We start from the raw sequence: 21,092 nt of genomic DNA on the forward strand, positions 1-21,092 counted from the left end.
ACACAACAGAACGCGTACGCTGAACCTGACGAAGAAACTCTCTTTCTCGGGAATTCTTGAGGCTTCTAGATCGGCTCTCCTTCTCCGTCGTCCTTCAGGCACCGTTAGCCACCCGTGTAGCCGCTCCGACATAGCCGGTTTCGCTGTAGCAAGGCCGACTCTCGTTCTGCTCTGTTTTCCGGTCACGAAGCTCGCAAGTTCACAAACCTTGGTCGTTCCGCTTTCGCCGACCCCGATCATCGACGTCGACACCACCAGGAGCTTTGTCAGTGATCTGATCACCGTCCGAGGTCAAAAACTTAAATGTCATCAAGGTAAATCCCACACACACTGTTTCCGCCGCTCATGAACGAAACAGAGCCTATTAGCATTAGCTAATGTCTGTGAGTAAATCAGTTGAGATTGAAGCTCTATTAGCAACTCGAACTTGTACTGTTATTTTCATGATGATCTAAAAGTCAATCGTTGCCGTACATTTGCGTATGAGCTCCTTGATCAAAATGTGTATTACTTGTTTGATGAAATGCTCGAACTAGATTAGTATGTAGATTCGATTCAATCCTAAAACCACAAAATGATATTACATAAATTCAATTTGTTCTCAACTTATTGAACCCTTATTATGGCCGACTTTGTCGGAATAGGATGTCATTTGTCAAATGGTGTCATGACTCTTGTCATTCGTATGCTCAACCTTGATATGGTGGTAAAGACTGTGCGACCTGTGAGTACTCATGTCATATTTGTCAACAAAAGTACGATAAAATCTGTAGGACTAGTTAAGGCAAAAAGTGCAGATAAACTATTGAAAGGTCTTATGTGCATTTATCCGAGACATTGTTTAAGTTAGGATTTACTCCTATTTACATTAAGGAGAAGAAATTCATTTATCATGATGTTAATTTACATGGATGACATCTCGATAACTGGAAATGAACTTAGTTCAATTTGCTTTCCAATAAGAGAGAACTTACATAGAAATCTCAAATTGAAAGACTTAAGGAAAAATTAAAATGTTTCTATGGAGTTGAAGTTGCGAGAGATAAAAGTGGAAATTTCCCTTTGTAAATGAACACGATTGGCCATCATCTCCACGGGCTTCGCTTTGCACTGCATTCTCTCATTGTTTTCTCTTCAAGCTCGCCGCCAATCTTCACGCCCTTGGCCTGTAGTCTCAAACGATGATGACTCAATTGGCCTCCGATTGCATTGGTCGATGAAGTAAAAAATTAATAAAAAATAAAAAAATAAAATAAAATATTATTAATAGTTGCCCACATAATTGTTAGCTGACGGACCAACATCCACGTCAGGCCTGGGACACCGCACTAGCGGGAAGACCGAGAAATCTCATCCATCGAATCGGCATATCATATCCAAACATCCCCTTTGCACGTGGGCCTAAACAACGGCAACGGAATCCGAAGGACGTGATGAAGTGGAAGAGAGCAGAACAAAGCAAAAATCGACCAACATATTTGGAATGAGTGATGAAGCTCGGGACCCATGGTCTCTCTCTCTCTCTCTCTCAAGCAAAAGTCATTCAGGCCGAACTCTCCTTGATGAACGTTGCTGCTTCAAGAAATACCCGCAGATAGCCGGTTCCTTGTGACATTCAGACGATGCCGACATACGTCATTTGATGGTCCCCCTTACCAGGTTGTTTCATTCCAAATTGCTTTGACACGCATTTCAAGACTCAGTTCATTTGACAAAATAAGTTCTAAAATGCTCCACATGAGAAGAAACTCAGAAACTTCAATTTGCGCAGCCCACATGGAAAAAAAGGCTCGTTATAGAATCTTCATGAATTCGAAAGGAGAAAATGAAAAGAATCTAATGTATGTCCACATTAAGCTTGTAAAATCATGGGCTGTGCCTTGAAATTCAGAGTCGCTAATATGGCTGAAGGGAAGTGCATTCGATGTTACTACACTTTACAGCTCCAAATGTCAGGTTGAGCCACTAGAAACATTGAAGAAGCACTTAATTTGACATTAGCAATCAGTTTCCTCCATCTCATGACTCGTGCCCACATGATGACAGCTAACACTAAGATCAAGGGAAGGTATCATCCACATTCAGGACCATTCCATTCATTAGAACAAAACTCACGCTTTCATCTGATTTGCCGAATTGGAAGCAGATTTCAGCCTAGGAAATCTGAAGTTATGTTCCACCAAAAATGGCCTAAAGGATTCTTCCTCTGCTGTGTCCTTTTGCATAGTATCCTGATCCCAAGTCTTCTCAGTGGTTCTGAAGATGGATACTCAGAACATGATATCTTCCCTTCTAATGAGCTCAATCAGGTATGTATCCTGCCTTCAGAGAAGTTTCTCTTGTTAATGTGGCCCAACCGGAAAATAACTTCCCATAATGTTCATGGCTAATGAGCTTCACCGGCCAAGATTTGTCGGGAAATATGAGAGCCATGGTCTGCGGACTTTTCTTGATGTGTATCTGTGACAATGAACCAGGAACCATCTGCTTAAGTAGATGTTTCGCAATTTCGTCATCAGAAAGAAGAAAACAACCAATGATATCTGAGGATGACAATACATGTGAAGGATAAAAACAGAAACCTTGACATGATGTACGATTAACCTAGAGCTAGCATAGTCTAGCAACTATATGGTATTTAAATTCAAGAGTTGTCATTGTCATTAGGATCTTACCACGTTACTTTTCTCCAATACATTCACGTCACTGCAATTTGGAAGAAAGGATACTTGGCCAGTTCAAGAGCTCTGCACCATCGTGGCTCTTTCAGCTTACCTGCAGTAATCACAAACAAAACATGAAGAAAGCTTTTGCTCTCTAGGCATATCCTATTCTTGTTAAGTGAAACTCATATCTACTGACATAGCAACGACAAATCAATAGATCTAAGTCTTTCAAGTGGTCTAGCTTCCAGGGCCTATATGGCATGTGGACACCAATATCATTTTCAGCACAGTCAAAATTGACACTATTTGTTTCACTTGTTTCCATTGGCTTGACATTTATGAAATCACCCAACACATACAAATGCACACACGTAAAAGCTAAAGACAGAGAAACACTACAAGGACGAATTAGCACTAACACAGTCTCTATTAGCCTAACGACATGGAGAATTCCTGTATGAAATTCAAATCAAATAGGAGAACAACACAATCAAGGAGAGAATTCGGTAGTAGATTAAGATTTACACCTCGAAAATCTCATGAAGAGCAGTTCGCCATCTCTCCCCAAACTCTGTGCTGATGATTGTACATGGGCCATGAACTCTGCACACCTGATGAGATTCCTTGCCTTACAAAGATGAGGACACTTGGGTGAATGCAATTCACTTCCAGCAAGACAAATCCACAATTGCCAAGCTTGGTTCCTCAGATCAGCATTTGTTGGCAAGTATTCTATCTTAGACGTGCAATAATCAAATATTATTACATGGAAAATGGAGTCCATTCAAATCAAAGACCAAAATTTGGCCCTCACATATAGAGTGATGCTCTGCAAATTCATTCCAACCCTTTGATAACGAAACCATCTCATCACATTTTTCCTATTCCACAGGCCAATGAATTGCACCATTTGACACTCAGAAGCATCTTTTAGGGAGATTCTCACCATATTTTCTCATGATCCTCTTTGGTAATCCCTGTAAGAAAAATAAAACCCATAAATCTTCATAAGCCTAGGACACTTGATTTCAAATTTAAATTGAACAACAAGAACGCATAAATCAAACAGGACATCCTAAAGCACATCATTTTTGGTTCATTTAGATTTGGTATGTGGCATTAACGAGTGTGCATTTAGATTATTATGAACCTCACAAACCCAATCAGAATATAAGTACACTTCATTGATTCATCAAGACAAAATACAGGAGATATTAGTAGAAGTATTGAATTTATTTTGGACTAGCCAAAGTGGAACTTCCAGAGTTCATCTTTATCAAGTAAATCAAGTCCTTACTAGCACTAGTGAACATGTAGATTCTGAACACAACATCCTCCCTATCAATGAGCTCAAACACACAAACATTCCTACATGCAGACGATTTCTCTTGCAAATGAGGGCCAACCAGCCAAAAAAAAAAAAAATGCCCCTTGGTCATGTTTACAGCTCTTGAGCTTCACTGTCCACACCCTGCCTGAAAACCCAAGAGTCGCAATTTACTTGTTTTCCTGAATATGTTGCCTGATGAATTGAGTAGGAGCAGTCTCCTTGTTTACAAGGTTGAAAAACCAACATATGGTGAAGAAAGACCAAAACAAAAGCATACAATTATGAGAGAATCAAATCACACACAGCATGAATTTAAGGCAGTAGTTGCCGGTTCCAGGAGTTTTAATCAACAATAAACCATATAATGAAAGTCATCAATCTCAACATGCAATATGAAGTCAAACGTCAAAATATACACTCCTAGAGTGCAATAGGGTACATAACCAGAAGAAGCCTTCCATGTCATATATAAATTTAACAGACATGCATTTTAGCCACGCAGACCACAACTGCAAGGGAAAAAGAGTCGAACATGGATGGAATTGAAAATTTAGACTAAGCTGTTCAATTCTTTCAATCACAGCTAAATTTAATGATTTATCAAACTATTGGTTCCATATGACAAAGTAAAGTAAGCTTTTTTTTTTTTTTTTTTTTTTTGCCCTCAAATATATGATATGTTTAACAAAAATAAAACAGTATCTCCTATTTAGCATTAAAATTATTCATCACTATGATAACTAGCCACCCCCTTATCTTTCAGGTCTTTCCCTTTAGTCATGGAGGTAATGAAATTATTGCAATTTGCTTGTCCTTATCAACTAGTCCCCTTGTATGATGATTTACGTATATAATCTAAATTTACAGCATTGAATAACATCATCAAATTTCTCCATGCAAGAGGACTTGGATTATAATTCTTAAGACTCGCCTCAGCAATTGTTTTCTTAAACATCTATCCACAAAAAAGGAGAACTGTTATGTTTCCGAACCTCAACGACCAGCTTATGTCACAATAACTGTCCTTTCATTCTTTTCCCTCCTTCAATTACTTCATTGTTAAGATATATATCTGATTTTTGACATACACTTAGGAATAGTTCAAGGAGAATAACATGTCATGTGATTTACTACATTAAGTCAACTTGGATATGTACTAGAGTAAAAGCAAAGATATAAACAGCATCCATATGTTTGATTTTCAGACGTGCGAGTTTGGGTCAGTAAGCGTGGGATCATACCAAGCCAAACTAAACATAAGAGGGCCTCATCACCATCTTTGAGAAAGGGATGCTCCATTGGAAATTTGTTGGCCAATGTAAGAGCAGTGAGAGGCTTTGGGCACCTGGGATCATAAAAACCAGCTGATGATGCCTCAATCTTCTTGAATGCTTGGACCAGCCTATACTTAAAAAATGACTACTTTAGAGATAGTTTAAGTACACTTCAATAGTTTGACTTGCTATGAAAAGATTTAGCATTAATTGAAAATAATTTTTTGTCCTTCCGGCAACACTTAACCAATCAAGATTACAAGTGATTCCTCAGACAGTCTAGACTATATTGCAAACAAGGCGTAAAAGTGACTTTTCATATTTTTGACAAGGCGTGGAATTCTCGGATTATTTTCAAGTTCCGTGATTTCTCCCTTTTTCCTGGTAGAAATTTGTACCTAATGTTACAAAGATACCTCTACCCAAAGAAATTTCAACATGAGACCTTGAACACAACATATCATCTCCATCTATGAGAGCTCAAACACGCAGAAATCTCGCCAATGCTCGCGACAGAAGCATAGAAGGTGTAGATTTAAGGGCAATAAATTGCTAGTTTGAGGAACTCCTAATTTTAGACTCGAATGTAGAATGAATTTGAAGAATAGAGCCCTAATTTACTCGCAATAAGACACCAAAATCAGAAGAAACATGAACTTACAATTTGTCGGATTCAGATGCGGGGAGAGAGTGTGATCTTCTTCATCTTTGATGAAGTGAGTGGACGACTGACTTGGTTGTGCCACCTTTGGCGGCGACGACGGCAACAACGACAGCGTCTGGTTGAATCTACTTGGCTTCGCTCCGCTAAGTGCAGCTTCGCTTCTCGCAGTCCTGGCAATTCCTGATGCTTCATTTTCGCTCTGTTGTTGCGCGCGTGAGGAAATATAGATGGACAAGCGAATTGGATAAAATAGTCGGAATGAAGGAAAGGAAATTGGACACCGGATTTACATGGTTCGGCCCGAATATCGGAACCTACGTCCACAGGGAGAGCAGCATGGAATTCCACTATAGAAACAAGCGATACACTGGAGATTACAATCACTCAAGCACTCAAACACACTCTTAGTGTTTCCCAGCCCCAAATTACACCAAGATAACTCACACAGAGTTTAGCCCCTCACAATTCCTAGTGAAACCTCACTCAAGAAATTAAACAAATTCTAATCACAAGAATTTAACTGGCTAAAACACTCGGATGTAATTTCACCGAGAAAAATCTCTCTCTGCCGAGAGCTTCTGAAGCCTCACGACTTTTCTCTTCAGCTCTCTCTCGGCCACCGAAATAACTCAGCGCGGCGCCGTCTTCTCCTTCGCTCCTCTGCCTTTTTAAGGGCGAAACAAGATAGAAAATGTGAAGCCATTCAGGCGCCCGCAATCAGCACTGACGCCCACCAAAATTCACGGGCACGCATGCATGCATGGGACGCATTTAATAAGGCAGAAAACTTGCACCCATAATTCAAGCGCGAAAGAAGGATGGCCTCCGTCTTCCAAGACCATCTCCACGATGTTGAACTCCTTCAAGTAATATTTTATCCTTTCTTTCCTTCTGTTGGTTTTAGCTGAATAAACAAATGGCAAAGGAAAGAAACAAGGAGAAAGAAGACAAAACAAGCCTACAAACTTTTACTTTTGTCTTGGTCTTCAACGTCCACTTCTTGCCATGTATGCACGTCCATGTGCATGCAATTAAAGAGGTAGAATAAAATAATGGTCTTCCCCTCTCACGGCTGCACGCTCTCTTCATTCCTCACGCTTGCGGCTCATAGATCCGCATGCGATCTTTTGACAATTTCGGCCAATTCACATGCTCTACTGACTCGCACGTGATTGAGTTCACATACTCTTGTTCAACGGGCTCAAATCGAGACATATTTTCAACACGCTCCGTCCTTCGTGAAGGCAGCAGAGGTTCCCCCTAGTTTCGCTTCATCGAGGAGGAGGAGGAGGAGGAGGAAGAAGAAGAAGAAAGATGGAGAGAGAGCTTCTGGCGTCAAGAAGGAGAAGGGGAGCCCTGCTTTGCTTCCTGCTGTTCACTGAAGGATGAGCTGATGGAATGGTGATGCTGATCTGATGGAATAAATAATAGAAAAGTCACAGAAAGAAAAATTTTAAAAACTTACGGCACTACCAAAAGAATAAAGAAAAAGAAAAAGAAATTGATGAGAGAATGACGCCAATTGGATCTTACCAATTCTATGTGAATTTGTTCATGCTGATAATTTTTGTATGGTTGTATTGAGATCATCACTCGTCTCCCAATTCCCTCTCCACTTATATCTGAACAATGACACATGATATGGTCTTGATGTGCTTAGCGTACCCATAGAAAATGTCTTCATTTTCGGGCACTCTTCCACTTCAATACTCCACAAGGATGGGAACCTAAAAGTACAACTCGCGATGGAGGAAAAGCATTCTAGGCTTGGCAGATGTTGGAGTGTCAAATATTGTAGATTTCCAAAAGAAATCACTTTTCCTTTTCCATTTCCATCATTTGTCATTACTTCTTTCATTCTTTCACATTCTATTATACTTATCCATTCAAGATGCACCAAATTTGTGACCGCTGAAGCTGTTACTAAATGTACCAATCCAGAGCAATTCTTTACCTCTAAGCCGGTCAGCTTCTGGAAGGATGTCACGGTTGGAAATATTATTGTCAAACAAGGACAATCCCAAACCTCAAATGTTTTGATGCTCTGAAGAATTTTCGATACTAACGAGTCTTCTCTCCACACACACTTTAAGTTGTGTAGCTTGTTTAACTTAAGTTCTATTAAATTTTCAAGCACCGGATGTTTCACTTCTTCAACAAGCCCTTCGTCCGAGAATAAATCTTCAAAGGAGCTACAAAAGACCTCAAGGCTCTGTAGATTTTGAAATCTCTCTAGGAGGAATATGGAAGGAAAGGTAGCCTTTTTATCATGAAAGCATGCCAGTGTTAGTGCTTCTAGCTTGCTAAACATGTCATCCGGAAAATTTCCATCTTGTATCATCTGAATATTGTTATCGACTAATAAAAGTCTCTCCAAATTAGGAAAATCCTGTTGAATTGCCAATACAACAAGAGAAGTAAATTCAACACAATTTCGACAATAAATCATGTGCCGTAAAAAGTAAACCTATTAAGATGATTCACATGGAGGGTGGCCATCTTCTTAAAGTTTATTATATCTCAAGAGCCCTACATTCAAGTCTCAAGCTTTTAAAAGTCTCGAATAGAGGTTGGTATGGTTAAGTTTGTAGAGTGAACTTGTCAAGATCTCTCCAAGCTCACCAAATTTATCTTCATCTTTTATTAGAAATATCTTATCTTGTCAACTAAAATTAGTCATCTTTGGAAACTTATGTAATGGGATGCACGGATGATATTACCGAAACGTATGGGTCCACAAACTTAAAAGTGTGCCTAAGATATAATAAAATATCTTATGTTATCTTCAAACTCGTAGGTAAGGAGTTTCAGGTTGTCTAAAGTAATACAACAGAATGACTATGTATAAGATGAGATCAATTAAGGAATACAAAAGAAAATAGTGCATAAGGTACTAATCTTATCTTTGTTAAAATTGTTTGTATTGATTTTTTTTATAGAGTTTTTAGAAGATGAAATGGAGAAAAAAAGTTCAAATGTGCAACACGTGTCAACGATGAAGTGGACCTCATGTCAAATTTTCAATGATTTCCCCAAGGTGCACCACTAGACTAGATTAGGAATATATTGTGCCTTCAACAAAAATCTATAATTATTTTTGTAATTATAGGTAATGAAATATCTTATGGTTGTCCACAAATGAAAAGTATACTTAAGATATTAGAAATATTTTAATGTTGTCAACAAATTAAGGGAGATCATGTTTTCTATAGCAATATAACGTGGCTTGATTATGTAGTGGATATGAGATCAGTGAGTGCTTTAAAGAACAAAATAGAAACTAAGGGAGAGCAACTGAAATCATACCATTTCAAATAAAGAGTGTGCTTCTTGGTCTAAAAGGCCCTGTTGATAATCTTTTTGAGCCCAATTGCTCATAAATGCTACAAGAGACAGCATGTTCGCTTTATCACAATGAGTCACTCGCAGTTCCTTCAAGATTGGCCATTTCAAAGTGGGCAAGTTGGTGCAGAAGTTCTTGAGTTGTGGCATATCATGTAACACTAGAAAAGTTAGTTTTGGGAAAAGATCTTGAGTGGTATTGGAATGTGGAGTCTCATTCCCACTAGCAACTATTTCCTCAATCCCACAAGACTCCACTTGAAGTTCCTTAAGTTGGGTTAGACTTGTAGCCATCCAATGCGGAAACACAATTTCAAGGCTCCTACAATTTTGAACTTGCACTTTCCATAAATTGTCAAAAGTGAGAGTTTCTTGAGGATTGTCACTCCATATTTTGCTTAAATTGTCCATATGGGAGAGAAACATCCGCTTAAGCTCAGGACATTGTACCTGGCATATTGAGAAAAATGACGTAATGAATGTGATTACATTGAGTTATGACCTCAAAGAAAGAATTTCTAAACTTCCCTCTCTCTCACAAATCATGAGAATGCGGGAACTTGTTATTGACAAAAAAAGGGAGCGGCTAATTGATCCTTTCATTTAAGTTGACTAATGACTAAGGCCAAGCATATTGCATTGCAACAAGCATGAAATTATAAATGCATTTATAATCAATAGTACATTGAGCATTGACTTTTAAGTGCCTCAATTGACATTTAATACTAGCAACGCCTTATCTCTTTAATTTTTGGAAAGTTCAATGATGAATACTTGGATTATTCAACTGATCATTATCAAAGTTGCTTGCATTGATTTTTGATAATGCAACATTAGATAAGGTAAGAATTTCTTAAATTTATTTGGTTCGAGGAACAAATGTAGCCGAAGCACGGTTCAAAGAAGCTTTGATGCATGTGCTTCATATTGCAATCCAATTGGGATATACATACATATCATTCTTCTCTCTTCCTTATGTTGGGTCCAACGCCGCATTGATGGGTGCAATATGATGATGATGCTCCAGCGATAGGTATAAGCAGGTTCTACATATATTTCTTATCAATTGAAAGAAATTAACTTCCCATTTTCATCTCTAGTAGATTTAGAATAATCGAAAATTATTAGCAAAAGTGAATCAACAGCATGGACATCGTGTTTATTTGTATGGAGGTCAGAAATCTTGTACAGTGATGCTTATTTGCTTTTTAATAGCATGGACCTAGAAGATGATTATATGAGCATGTCCATGTATATATGGAAAGGATGGAGATGCACTACCCCCATTTTTTTACCATATGGTGCCTCAATCATCATCAATCATTGATGCATTGAGTGATAAATTTTAGAAATAACTTTTTTAAATAGATCAATAGTTGGGATCAATAAGCCACAAATGGGAGCACAAGTGAGATTTGTGCATCTTCACTTACAATTGATTGACAACTCGAGTCCAACACTCATCAAATGTGTCTTCCTAAGATAGAGATTATTTCCTCTATCTACAATGAGCACCACTACTTATTCAACACTAATACTAATTGCAAACATTACTTATGAATCTTCTAATTGGTAAAGTTCCCTAATGAAAAGTGTCATGAAAATTTGATGGCAATCAAGATAAAAAAAAATGACTTCAATTGTATACAAGTTTTTCTTTATTACGTGCAGAAATTTTTTTGTATCGAAAGAAAATAAATATGTAATAGGCACGGGCAATATAATGATTGGAATAATTAACATATATTATGATCTCATAAAAGCAAGTTGGGCCAACTTACTAGTTCTATATTGGACCATTAACAACTTGCTTGAAATATTATTTATTCACTTTTGTGGTAGAATCTTGTGGTGGGCCAGTGGTGCAACTGCTCGCAAAAAATGGTATCCAATTTCTTATCCTTAATTGATGCCTTGTGTTGAGGATTTTGGAGTTTTGTTCGGGTGTTGGAGGCTAAAAGAAAAGTAAAAAGAACAGAAAAAAAAAAGCGGATGACCACAATATGTTTGTGTGGAGAAAATCAACCATGTTTTTTTTTTTACCGTGTTATGACCACAATATGATTGTCCACTAAAAAGTAAAGTTAACGCAACTATGACTTCTCACAACCAAAAAAAAAAACAAAATGACTTTCCACACTTCCCTTAATCTATTAATATTCTTAATTGAGGATTTCAATGAGTATTTGAAATTGTCTAACAATGTGGGAGCAACTTATTATTAGAGGTAGCTCATATTTGACATAAAAATGAAATTAACGCTATCACAACTTGTCACTACCAAAAAATCATATGACTATTTTTATGCTTCCCCAATTTATTAGTATTCTTGATTCAATGTAATAATGACTTTTTGAAATATCCTCAAAATGTGGGGATACCTATTATTACATGACAACTTATACATGCAAATGACATTAGAAATAAATAAATAATTAGCGATAACTTTTACGATAAATAGTAAACAAATATATAGATACTCCTCATGATTAAACATTCTACTCGTAAGCAATGATAGAAAGAATTGCACAAAAGTATTAGAATAAGACAAAACACAAGCATTTCTTCCCTCAAGGGAAAAAAGAAATAACCGAAACTTATATGGAATCCATAATAAAAAAATGAACGCCAAAAATTCAAATTTGGGTTGATATCGCACATTTTCAAGTGCCTCAGGGTTCGACCCAAAAAAAGAAGTGCCGGTGGAGGTCGTCATTTATTGCGTTCAGTCTTCCCGTGAGAACTTCATGGAACGGAATGGAAGTGTTGACTGGATGATTTTTTTTTGGTAAAGAAAGAAAATTAATGGCTAAGACGACTCCGCTGGGGATTGATTCTATTATTTTTAATTTTTTATATAGCTAGGACATTGACTAAATATTAGCATTTTTTGGTCAGATGACTAAACATAAAAAATCTCAATCCACCTCACTTTCCTCCTCCATCTAGGCTTTCTCCTCCATCTCCACCCACATTGAACCCAACCTTCTCGCCTCCCTCCGCCGTCGCCAACGGCGGAGTTGCCGGCGCTGTGTCCAAGGCGACCATTGCCGGGTGTCCAACCCTCTCTGTTGTCTTTGTGGTATGCCCGTTCATGACGCCCCTTGTCCATGGCCGCATTCAAGCTCCGGCCGTCTCGTCGTGGCCACTCTTCCCTGACATCTATTCCTCTGTTTTTTGTTTCGTTGTTTGACCTCGGAGTCCTTGGCCGTCAGGATCTCAAACTCGTCGTCAAGGCTCATGGCCATGGACAAGCAGCGGTCGCTAGATCTGTGGAGGAGCCTCCTCGCGAGCCATGGACGAGCTAGGCTCGCATCTATGGACGATACTAGACTTGGAGACACGACTCCAATCCAGATCTGGATGGGCAACGACCACGAGCATCTGTGATGATGGAGGGGTGGCCGACCATGGACGGGGCCGACCATGAGCTGATCGCGAGCGACTACGGAGGGGACAATGGCAGTCCATAAGCCATCATTTTTCGCGACAGGACTTCCAAATCTAAAGCCATCGTTCCGGCGACAGTGGCACGTCCATGGCTGCTAGCGATGGTGGTGGACTTCTAGATCTGCAACTGCGTCGCTATGGACGGCCAGATTTCGAGATCTGTAGGACGATGAGATGGATAAAGCAAAGGAAGCCGGCCATGCTCGGCTTGGACATAGTGAGGATCAGCCTAAGCAAGGCGCCGATGACTCCGCCGTTGGCGACAACGGAGGAGGGGCGGAGGTTGGGCAGCTGTGGATGAAAGAGGAGGAATAGAGGGCTGAAGATAAGATTTTTAATTTTTCTTCGTCGAAATCAACGCCCCGATCGAATCGACTTCAAAATCACTTCCGCATCGGAGATCCGCTTCGACCCACCATAACCAACAAGCCCCGGTTCGCGTAATCGCTCGGAACCCACGCATGCACGCACACAGAGAGGAGGCGAGCTTCAGAGAAGTGATTCCGAAGCTTCCAATTCAACCATTGGACAGACCACCCAATCATTTGCCCCAAAAAAAGAAGGTAGAGGAGGAGAGGAGGGGGAGGAAGAAGACTTATCGTTACTTGACTATGTAGATTTAGTTCACTTTCTTTTTTCCCCTCGTCGCGAAGAGAAGGAACAAGGTCAAACGAAATGACCGAGAGCGAACAGTTCTCAAGGGGGGAGAAGCTGAAAAACCAAATAGACTTTTGTCTAATTTCTTCGTAGAGGAAAGAGAGGGAGCAGAGCCACACTAGGAATAGGAGAGCTATTTTTTTGTTTTTTCCTTTGTCCGGTGAGCGCAGCTTTTTTCCAGGTGACGGCGTAAATGAACATAGGGGGGAGCAAAAATTTTGATGGTTCAATTGATAGGCGGGCCCGGCTTTGCCATGTGTTGATCTACGGATTATTCAATACGAATCCTATGCGGAGTATTCAATGCATCTAATATTTTCTTTTCGGTAGTGTTGTTAATTGGATAATTTATTCTGATTTTTAAAATTTTTATTTTAGCATGGACATTGACTAAATATTGTCATCTAGTTATGAAATAAGACTTGCAATGTCGGCAACCGCCCACAAAATTGCTACTATTTATCATCTAGCTATCCTTTCCTCTCTCTTTTTTTTTTTCCTTTCTTTCGCCATTACTTTTCTTGGAAAAAGCAATCTGCCTTTTGTCTTGCCAAAAATAAATTGAGCACATTATCACACTAATTATTACCAAATATAATTATCCAGAGTTAATATTTATTGCATAACACAGGTACCTAACTTGATAGGTTGTTGGAATATAGCGATTCAAGTAGGATTTATGAACGAAGAAGACAAATCGCTCCATGCATATTGACCTTTTTATTTGTATTTATTTTATTATGAAGACCCAGCTCAAGCATTGGTGAGTATTAAGAAATAAAAAAGTTGATTGCACAAATCATCATTGAAGTTTATAACACTCCAATTAAAAGTGCCGCCCTCTCTAATTCCCTTAATTTCATTGATTGGGAAGATGATTTATGGTACAATGATTTGTCATTGCTAAGCAATTTGTGAACTAAGCTTTTACATTATGAAGTTTTATTTTCCCCTTTTCTTCATGTTTAATAGAACGATGCTAGTTTGCTTCTGTGCAAGAAAATATGAAGTGGCAATACTACATTTTTTTGTCATTTTTAGATGCTATACTATGTTTACTGTTTAGCTCTTTATTGTTGAAATTGCAAAAAGAAAATGTCTTTATATGGTTATTGTGGTAACTTTTTTAAGAACCTCGCTAATTAATTCTAAAGTACTATGAATGAAATGATTTCATGAACTGACACCAATTTAACACTTCTAAAAGGATGCGGAGATGGATGGTTCATAGTTATATTTATTGAGGATTAGAATAATTTTAGAAGATATGTATATAAACCCACACAAAGCACTAAATTTGCATCATACCGTGCATTGTCCAATACTACGAGAATATGTTCCCAATGAAATGCCAAAAATGCATTTGCTTAAAAGACTGACCTGGGGAGTGAAAAGTGAAGGGTTGCTGTGGTCGTTCTCCATTCCGGATTGCCCAATCAAACTTCTCATCTTAGGGCAATGGGCAATGCTTAGCGATTCTAATTTGGGGCATTCCAACGTATGATTTTTTCTCAAGAGGAGACAAGTCAAATTGGGTAAGCATTTTAGTTTCATCCACCTGAGCTTTGGGAATGTAATCTTCTCCACTATGCTTCCCTGCCCTTCTTCCTCTACAATCACTCTTTCCATCTGACCACACTCCTTTATTTCCATCTGTTCAAGATTGGCAAGGCACCGAGCCATCGATGGAGTGAAAGCATGTCCCAAGTTGCTGCAATTATAAAGGATGAGATAACCTAGAGAATTGAAGTGAGGCGATTCTTGAAGATCTTTGTTCCATAGTCGCCTCAATTTTTGTAGATTGGCCAAGTTCAATTCCCGTAGCCGAGGTAGTACTCTAGTGCTTTCCATTGCCCCCAGCCCTTCCAAATCAAATATTTCTTCAAGCAACTCGCAATCACGCACTTGCAAAAAGCTCAGATTTTCTAAAACAGGCATCAATTTGGATGGAATAGCGTTAACAAATGATGGACATTTATCTATCACCAATGATTCTAATTGCCAATAAGACTTGATGGGATTCAGTTCGTTATGCCATTTTCCAATAAGCTTGGGGAACTCAAATAGCAGCATTTTCTTTACTCCAGCAAATGAAACCTGTCAAAAAATGCATCATTAAATGTAAACTTCTAGCTAGCAAAAAGCAATTATTCATTTACTGGTCAAAACCATCCAAATACATGGAATTTGGTAACTGATGCATACCATTTCTTCAAACATATTTTGGATGGTGATGTTGAGGTTTCCTGCCCAAAACCACGCTTCCTTTGATACTCGAACTCTCTTTAACTTTGATGCCTCTATCGGTCCTTGAGAGAAAAACTTCATGTTGGGACACCTAGTCACAATGACATCTTCCAAGAGAGGGAACATCGAAGTATATCTCCGTGAGCTGAAACTTCTCAACCCTGTCAACCCATCAAGCTCCATATACTTCAATTGATTGAAAGCCACCACACACCCCTCCCCACCTTTCTCATCATTAATGACTTCTGTCAACATTCTACAATTACTTATCTTCAATTTTGTGAGTGCCACCAAATTTTCAGCAATTGTTGGTGTGAACATTTTTGATAACCCATCACAATGTGACACATCTAGAGTTTACAAATGTCGAATATATCTTGAAAAGGGTAATATTACTTTCATCTCATGACTTGTGCCTTCTATGGCTTCCTCATTGCTGCTTGGGTCTTCTAGATAAGATTCACATACAACCAGCTCTTTTAAGTTGGTTAAACTCTCAACAAAGTGACATGTGGATATTAAAGACTCTTGGGAGAGATGATGAAGCTTAAGCAAACTAAGCTTGCAAAAGAATTCTCCATGATGAAAATGCCCATGCCATATCTCCATCCATTCCGATAAATCCAATTCTAACTCTTGGAGACTAGGGAATCCGCCCTGAGAAAATAGTCAAATCATAATTTAAAGCCAGCTTAGTTAAAAAGAGCATTCATGTACTATGATATAAGTCTTGCATGTTGCGCGCAATAACTACATTTATAGAATGTTGAGTCTCACGTGATTCAATAAAAGGAAATGTGCCTACATCAAATAAACATTATCAATAATCTTTATATTCAACTTGGATCCATATTTGAGCTTAAGTAACTCCTTATGTTCACAATTCTAAAGATAAATCCCTGGTGAAAATAACCTATGCATCAATTACAGTTGCACGTGCACAAATTTCAATGATTAATGTCAACAATAATGTCACGTCTTTCCATTTTTAGCAAAACTTTGGTAATCTTTATAGGATTCAAATTAGACAATACACTTGTACCATGCTAAGATCATGACACATGCCATGTGTTTTCATCTAGCACTTAGGAGAGAGCTAAACCATCAGAATTAGCATAAAACTTATTAAAAGGGGATCATTAAAAATGCATTTGATACATCTGACAAGAATGTTTGGTCAACAATTGAAGAACATGTGATGTTTCAATGTAGAAATATTTCTATAAATTGAAGGTGAGTCGCATGTTTACATCTTCCTATGTAGACCTACTTGTATGAGATGCTTGATTGTGACCTTAATCATCACTTCAAAATATTCACCATAAAAATAAAAGAAGTAATCTTCGGTCGTACCTTTTTTATCAAGAAGAAAGGCGGTTTATCAAGTGGCATCTCATTTACTGAGTGTGATACAAGTATCTCCACTTTGTCACAGCCACGCATGTTCAAGGTCTTCAATGCCGGCCAATGGGAAGTATGTGTTCCAATGTAGAGGCACTTCAACTCTCTCAGATACTTAAGCTTGAGGGAGGTTAACATTGGGAATACAAACCTGGGAACTAGTCCTTCTTCATTCTTGATGATTTCTGCAATGCCACATTCATCGATCTCCAACTCCTCAAGTCGGATTAGATCTCTAGCTACTGAGGCTGGAAATAAATAGGTGAGGCTCTCCCATCTTGAAACGCTAATAGAACGTAGACACTGGAATTTAATTTGACAGTGGAGTTCCTTATGCCATATGCACTTTAGCTTTGGTAATCTTGATATCGTCAGTTCTTCAAATGGAAGAGCAATAGGATGTCCATCTGGATGATTCAGTGGCTGAAGTTCAAAAACAACTTCAAGCGAATTACATCTTCTTGCATCCAATCTTTCTAGGCTCAAGAGCCATCTTAGAATGAAAGAACGAACTACGCTCACAAGCTTATTGCAATCAACCACACAAAGGGTTTTTAGCTTGGGGAAAGAATCCGCAGCAACTTTATTATATCCCATATCATCTCAATATTGTCCAAGCTAGTGATATCTAATGCCTCCAATTTAGGAAATGCAACCTGCGATAGTCGCTCACAGAATTGGTGATTGAGTTAATCATGAACTTCCAAGATAGATGAGTGTCAAGATGTAAATTTCGAATTCATAAAATTGATGATTTTGTCTTATGTTGCACAAAAGGAAAAAAAGAAGAAGAATAAAGTAAAAAAAAAAGTAAAAAATGCCCATACTAATGTTGATGACTCTAGGACTAGAAGGCTGTTGGAATTTACCGCAAACAAGTCAAAAAGTAGGAATTCTGACTAGATTATGTTGATAATGGCAAAATGGTAATTTGGATATGCTCCTTAACTATCACATAGCCACATTAGTCCCTCATAATCCCAAAATTTAAATTATGTCACTCCCTCTCTTGAATTTAGTCAATTTCTCAAAATAATCAAATTACACTTTGTGCTTTTTTTTGCTAGCCAAAGGATGAAATAGTTAGTGTACATAACATTTGTTAAATCACTTAGAGATGGTTATTTAAGTTACAGTATGGATGAAATTATTCAATGAAATTGCAGCGCACTTAGAGAAGTCACTGAATTGATCACTTTGGTCTTGCAGTTCATGTTAAAACTAAAATGGGTGATTTCTGAAGCCCTAGTCCCTAGAGATCTTGCTTAGTTTAGCAATGGAGAGGACTCATATACCTTTTGCTGGTGCAATTAAGGGAGAGTAAATTTTCCTTCAATTAGGGGGGAAAAAAGAGAGATCTTTTAAGAGCAAATGAAGTCAAGTGAGTACCGTAAAGGCCTTTCATCTACAACCTCTTGAACCTTACTGCTCACTTTCCCCTCCATTGTTTTTAAATTGCTTTCAATGTGCATGCGTGCAATGTCGATGCCATACATGCGAGGTTGCTGAGAGCTTTAAGTTTCCTATGAACATCGACAAGCTTTTAACCATAAGAGATATTTGACCATCTTTATGGAAACTATTTAGGAGAAATTAAAATTAAACAATTGCAACTCATACGTGTTGGCAACTTTCAATACTTATGTTTGTATGCGACTCATTTTCTTTAAAATATTTTAATCAAAGTGCACTTTGTGAGTAATTTAGTTAGTTCTTATGTTGGCTATGTTTTGTCTTTTGCATATTTAATAATTTTGTTATATATAATATTTTGGCATAACGTTAATCATGTACCTCTTTACTAAAGAGTGCAGTGGAGTATGACTTGATGCGGTCTTGACTCCGAGCTTCTCGTGAACCTGTCATTAGTTTTTCAATGGATGAAAAGAATGTCACCATTTGTATTGCAAGGATGAATTTATCTACAAGAAGATCTTTAGTGATGAAAAAGAAAATCAATCTTACACTTTTTGCAAGAGAAGCACATCAAACTTTCCAAATGATTTAAGTTTAAGTTAGTTAACATTGGGAATGCCAGAGTTTCTGATATTTCCAATCCCAACCCTTCTTCCTTTGTAATGATTGCCTTCATCTTTTCGCAATAAGATACCCGTAGATCTCCCAGTTGTGCAAGAGATTTAATCATGGATGCGAAAAACAAAACTCGACATTATCCAAGCCCCATATTACTAATGTCTCCAATTTCGAAAAGGTAACCTGCAGTATTCACTCATAGAATTGGTGATTCAGTTAAATCACGAATTTAGGAACTTCCAAAATGTTAATATATACGTGTGCCAAGAAGAGAGGGGCATTATTAAGTTGCACAAAAGGGGAAAAAAGAGAATAAAATAAAAAAGGAGTTAGAAAATCTCAATACTAGTGTTATTGCTAAACAATATAATGAATCTTTCTCCAATCTCTACTTGGAAAATGATTGTTGAGATTAATTTGATTAGTGAGCCAGTTTTACTCCTTCTGAACAATAAATCACAATCAAAAGCTTTATTTTCTTTATTTTTTTTCTTTTTTTTGGCAAAGAGTAACTAGTCTTCTTCAAAAGTTCACCGCTTCAACTTGAGAAAATCCTTTCTTCTACAAAGTTACTTGAAATCTCCCATCTACCTTACCATCACCCAATGCTCCCATCTATTACAACAAGTTTAACTTATGTGTGTTTCTTTGTTTGACTACTGTCATCCCCGACAATCCAACCTTCCACTGCTACTTTCGTCGGCTCCACCTCTTTAGAACGTTGGAAGAGATTTATTACAATTATTAGAAACGTTTCATTATAATCCCATAGATTTTTGCAGCCCTAGTTTCTACGCCCAAAATGAGAAGGCATCAAGGCAAGAGTAAAATTCTTTAACAAAGATTTCGAACGCTTGAAAATTAAAAGCACCAAAGCCTCTTTGCAAACCCTCCCAATCTAACTCCTCTCTTGCATGCGAAGTGGAAAGGTCGAGGTTGAAGTGGAGATACTTAGACATGCAGTCTTGAGGGACCCACCATCAACTTAAATCTCCATGATTCTTTACTGATGGGGAAACTAATATATGGCACAAGTCTTGGGCCCCACCATCAACTTTAGCTATAATCACGCCACAATTAAAGGGCAATCTTATGTAGTGAGCCAAAAGGCTCCACCAGCAGCAACTACTTCCTATATAAAATAGCCATGCGCTTTCCTTAATTAGACAATTATTTATCCTCAATTCACTTAACTTCTTTTAATGTTAATAAATCACTATCAATAACCAATTTAACAGGATATTAAACACAAACTGTGGATTTGTGTACAAATATATCCATACATACTTTAAAGGCCAAATGTGAAGACATTTAGTTAAAGAACTTGATATTTAGATTTGCAAATCGCCATAGAGAGAAATCACAATGACCACATATGGTCCCACGAGACTGGGCAACCACCGGTTTTTCTTGATAAGATATAGAAGCTACATAAAATTCACAATCTAAATTGGATGGACTCAACAAAAAGAAAACTCAAATTTCGCCACAAATATCTTGAAGAATAAATTGTGGAGCACTTGAAGCTTTGGAAATTAAACTAAGACATACCAAGTAGCCAAATTAAAATACTAGGCCCGTCAAAACATTTGAATTAAGTCTCTATAAAATTATTTGGACTTTAAGACAGTGGATTTTCCATCAAGGCATCAAGTTCCATCATTTGATATTGTAGCTACTCAGCCTTAATTCCGCCGTATGGACTAGAGAAATATAAAGATCAGTTTGGAACTCCGACAGCAAGAATTTCAATTTTGCAATGACGACTTTGGTGTGGCATAATAAAAATCATACCATTGCCAAGGCCTGCTATATATATATATTATGCACAAAAGGTCATACAATTGCCTAGGCCCACTTTCAATATTAAAAAAAAAAAAATGCACAAAAGCTTGTATTCTTATAATTTTGGCCCTATGCAATGACTAAATGCTTATTTAAACACAATACACAAAAGACATGCATAAATTATATTAGTATAGTTGCTTTTATTTTAAAAAGCGGTTCTCCTTCCCATTCTTCATATT

At 37.9% G+C, this 21,092-nt stretch overlaps 2 long non-coding RNA genes across 2 annotated transcripts; both read right to left on the minus strand.

Moving 5' to 3' along the window:
* Nucleotides 1-1,902: 1,902 nt before the first annotated feature.
* Nucleotides 1,903-3,903, minus strand: LOC104452769. Its single transcript, XR_005547452.1, has 3 exons — nucleotides 3,194-3,903; nucleotides 2,676-2,775; nucleotides 1,903-2,460 (listed from the first exon to the last, which is right to left on the minus strand). It is a non-coding gene; the product is annotated as an uncharacterized LOC104452769 (long non-coding RNA).
* Nucleotides 3,904-17,622: 13,719 nt separating this feature from the next.
* Nucleotides 17,623-19,124, minus strand: LOC120289477. The gene is made up of 3 exons (XR_005547487.1): nucleotides 18,997-19,124; nucleotides 18,826-18,890; nucleotides 17,623-17,687 (listed from the first exon to the last, which is right to left on the minus strand). It is a non-coding gene; the product is annotated as an uncharacterized LOC120289477 (long non-coding RNA).
* Nucleotides 19,125-21,092: the final 1,968 nt, after the last annotated feature.

Source organism: Eucalyptus grandis, chromosome 11 (assembly GCF_016545825.1).
Source record: "Eucalyptus grandis isolate ANBG69807.140 chromosome 11, ASM1654582v1, whole genome shotgun sequence".
NCBI classification, from domain to species: Eukaryota; Viridiplantae; Streptophyta; class Magnoliopsida; order Myrtales; family Myrtaceae; genus Eucalyptus; species Eucalyptus grandis.